The 4102-nt window shown below is 41.9% G+C and overlaps 1 long non-coding RNA gene across 1 annotated transcript; it reads right to left on the bottom strand.

The window, feature by feature from the left end:
• Positions 1-214: 214 nt before the first annotated feature.
• On the bottom strand, positions 215-1533 carry LOC134464425 (uncharacterized). Its single transcript, XR_010037888.1, has 3 exons — positions 1296-1533; positions 489-587; positions 215-331 (listed from the first exon to the last, which is right to left on the bottom strand). It is a non-coding gene; the product is annotated as an uncharacterized LOC134464425 (long non-coding RNA).
• Between the last annotated feature and the right edge of the window lie 2569 nt (positions 1534-4102).

Below are 4102 nucleotides of genomic sequence, written 5' to 3'. Positions count from 1 at the left end.
AGATGTTCCGGGCCGGGACCATTTTGGATCCGTGCTCATAGAGTTACTTTGTTATTATGCTATAATCCCAATAAACGAACACTAAACCAGTTAACCGTTTCAAACAGCATTTAGATTTAATTCTACAGATAACACAGACCTGGCCTAGACACCGTTTAAATAAGAACCCGAAAAAAACACAACCTGACGAAGAACTTCACTCATCATGATTTTTTATTTATCTTCACATTATTCTGTCTCACTGTCATGTTGAACAATCGCATGTCGTGGTGGCTGCCTTCTCTTCCTTCCCTCATCAGTCGACGGGGAAACATCACATCAGCGCTCCGATCTGAAAAGGCAACAGAGCTAAATTTAGAGCTTTCGTTTATTTCGTAAGATGACAATCAGACATTGCATTGCATATGGAATGGACAACGCTCTTTCACATCTCTATCCCGTGACAGTAATGATGTTGAATATTATAAGATGTACAATGTCCTACTTACTCTTGGTCGTAAAAGCCGGGAGGCAGGCGGGCATCACCGTAGCAGGGTGGATTACAGCTGGCTAGCCCTGTCCGACCCAGAGGTAATTCCACCTGTTTACTGTTGCACAAGATTAAGAACAAATTCAGATATTTGTAGCCCAACCACGGACATCTTTATCAAACTATGAGCCCAGCTACTTCATTCATTCACCAATGATGGACAGCATATGGGACGAGGGCGCAGTTCATGGCCATCCATTAATTGCTAATAAATAATTAGCCTGGATTTCGTTAACGTGAGGAGAACATGATGCCACCGCTTTAGGATTTGTACCGTTAAAAACACAGTTGGTGCCAAACCTGTTGAGAGCATCACCAATCCGTGTAAAAGTGTACCACGAGCCAAATTCAGACCAATATAGCCGTTTCATAAGAGTATTTGAACACTTAGACCTACGTTTAACTTTACACAAGTTTGCTTCAGTCAACCGGTTTGCTAGTAGCTGGCTAGCAAGCTAACGTAAACAAGGCTGTTAAAATGGGCACAATGTAGATAATTTTTATTCAACTGTACTTCCTCCATGTATCGGATGGCATCATATTTTAACAGCATTTAGGAAATACTACAATAGCCAATGTAGTTCTCCATGTCTTTGAATGAATGAACTAGCTGTCTCGTTTTGAAAACAACTAGGGTTAACATACACTTTTAAAGTCATAAAAAACAGAATCCTACGAAATATCAATAAGCATTGATAGTATAAAAGCTTCAGATATACTTTTTGTACCTTTGTGTATCACCTAATATAAATAAATCAATACTTACTGGAGAGCGCTGTTCGGTCGTGTCTGCCCCAACAAAAACTGTACCAACGTCCGTTAGATTTTACAGCGCGTCCGCGTTTGTGAATCAGATATGGATGCGATTATGGTCCGCGTTTTGACGGTAGAATTTGGGGCGGCGCACGGTGGCGACCCTGATCCACCAAGTGGAACCCAAAGGAATGTGACAGTGACACGGATGTGGTGACTTGAACGCGGCTCCGCATCGGAGTCCTCTGCTGTGTGGGTACTTCCTTGTTCTAACCTTCGTCGGTCTACGGACTGTGAGCTCTTCATTAAATAAGTTGCCCGTGCTTTGTTGTTTGATTTATTTACACGAACCAAAGACAACACATGCGCTTGCAAGTTACGACGCTGAAGTTATTTGGACAGTTGAACAGTGGTTCCGAGGCTTCGTCCTCGACAAATGAGCCACTTCTTTGTTCCAAACTACCACTGTGGCTGCCAGTGCGATCAAACATGCACGTGATATAAAGATTTAATGTTTCATTTTCATTCTCGTCGAGTCTGTGATGCTAAAAAACAACCGACACGTCTAGTTTAGGCCTACTCTTTGTATTGAAGGCAGTTTCAGCGTGGAATGACATCGCGCAGACCGTGCTTCAAAATAGGGCATAAACCAAAATTAACTGCATCATGGCTGCGACAAGCTCACTCTGTGGCACAAGTAGGAAGCATAACCCGCCCTTAACAGAACATGTGCGCAACGATGCGTTATGACACGCCGATATGCGAGGATCTTCGTCCAAATCGCTAGTCGCATGCATCATCGCTAACTGCGTTTAGGCTACATCGCGTGCCGCGTGTAAGGGAAATGTTAGTTGTTGACATGTATGGAATTCACTTCAATTTGTGCTGTTTCTTGCTTCAGTTGTGGACAAAGCGATTGGCCAAACTCACAATAGAAAGCCTTTGCTGTGCTACTGTCCTAGAGAGCTGAAAAAAAAAACCTTCATAGAAGAAGTCACACTTAACAGGGGTGTTAACCAATCCAATGAGTTCTCTCATCTCTCTCTCTCTCTCTCTCTCTCTCTCTCTCTCTCTCTCTCTCTCTAGCCTACAATTTACCCATAACAAATGGTGAATTTCTGAGCCCTTTTTAATTTGTAGCCTATACCACTGAAGGCATGATAATGCTTCATCATATTTTAGAAATAGGGCCTATGTGCCTTTTATATATCAAATGTTTATCATTTTGAAATTGTTTCAGTTGTTTATGACTTGTGTATGACTGAAATTATCTCTGCATACTATCAGTGCTGCATTGCTTTGTAAAGATAGGCTATTCAACACACTTTAAAAACACACTGAAAAGATATGGCCATAGTAGCCTACTGAAAACATTTTGTTCATAATAATGGTGATTAATAAATGGTGGTCTTAAATTTTCATACTGACATCCTTGAATTTGACTTGGTAGATCACGGCAGACCATCAACTTCAAAAGTAGATCTTGGTTAAACAAAGGTTGGGCACCCCTGCTATAGAGAGAACCACAAGTGCTTGAAAGACAGGGATCAAACGCCTAGTCAAGTTGTTGTAGTTTACTTGGGTTTGGGAGCAATATAAAAAAACCTTCAGAGAAGGGACAGTTGGGATGAGTTTACTAACACTCCCTAGGCTTTGTTTTACAGTTGTAATGAGTTTGGTGACAGACCTTCATTGACACAGCAGAGGAGACATCAGGCTGCATATAGAAATTAATGTGTAATGAATGTGAATATAGACATAAATGTGTAATATGTTGTTCAGCCCTTTTAATGGGAGGAATTTGGAAAAAACTGGCCCTGTGACCAGCACCCCTCATGTAGAATGTGTACGCCTACAGATATGTGTGGGGGAAAAGGCATAGCCTACCCTCTAAGACCCTTTTTGTCTATGCGTTAACAATTTGACAGTGCTCTTACATTCTTATCTCTGCTCCTATTTTGTTTTATTATTGTTTCCCAGACCCCTGCATGAGGGACGAATGAAACTGTGTTGTAAACAGAAATTATTCACTGTACTGCATTTTTTGACAATGACAATGTACTACTATTATACAAGTCATGGGTAAAATCTTATGTAGCCTTATGTCTCAAAATATAAATGGCTGAAATATATGCCCAGGCCTACAGTTTCTCCATGCGCCAATGTCATACTGTAGTCATTGTTTTGCCGTTTTGCATTTACGCTGCAAGAATACACCCCCCCCTCCCCCCCAAAAGACCCGTGTGAGAAGACCCCCCCCCCCCCCCCCGGACAAAATAAACCCCGGTTGCCCCCATAGTTTCCAAAATTTCTGTGGGAAACACTGTGCACTTGTATTGAAGGTTGGATTTTTCTCTTTTTTTCCATTAAGGTCCCATATTATTTAGAGAAAAATAATAATAATTGGAAGCTAAAAAACACATCTCAACCAGGGGTGCCAATAATAATGGAGGGCACTGTATATAAAAAAGCAGAATTTTGGTCAAAACAAAATTCCGCGCACCCCCTGGAATCTCTGGCGCAACCCCAGGGGGTGCCCGCACCCCAGGTTAAGAGCCACTCCTGTATAGCATTGACGAGCAGCTTCAGTTGTCTAGAAACACACATTAAGGTTGATGTCAGAGTTAACCGAACCTACTGCCTCTCCCCATTACACTAGACTTGAGGAAGGGTAAGGCAGGAGTGAGACAATACGTCAAGCCACCGCTAGATGTCACTAAACCCAAGAGAATGCAAAATGCAAAGCTGGCGTACGAATGACTGGGGATTCCCATAGACCGAGGTGAAATAGAAAAATGTAGATTAAGAATAATAAACTGT

Source organism: Engraulis encrasicolus, chromosome 15 (assembly GCF_034702125.1).
Source record: "Engraulis encrasicolus isolate BLACKSEA-1 chromosome 15, IST_EnEncr_1.0, whole genome shotgun sequence".
Lineage (NCBI taxonomy): Eukaryota > Metazoa > Chordata > Actinopteri > Clupeiformes > Engraulidae > Engraulis > Engraulis encrasicolus.
Note: the sequence above shows the minus strand (reverse complement) of the source record. Positions and strands in the feature narration are given on the sequence as shown.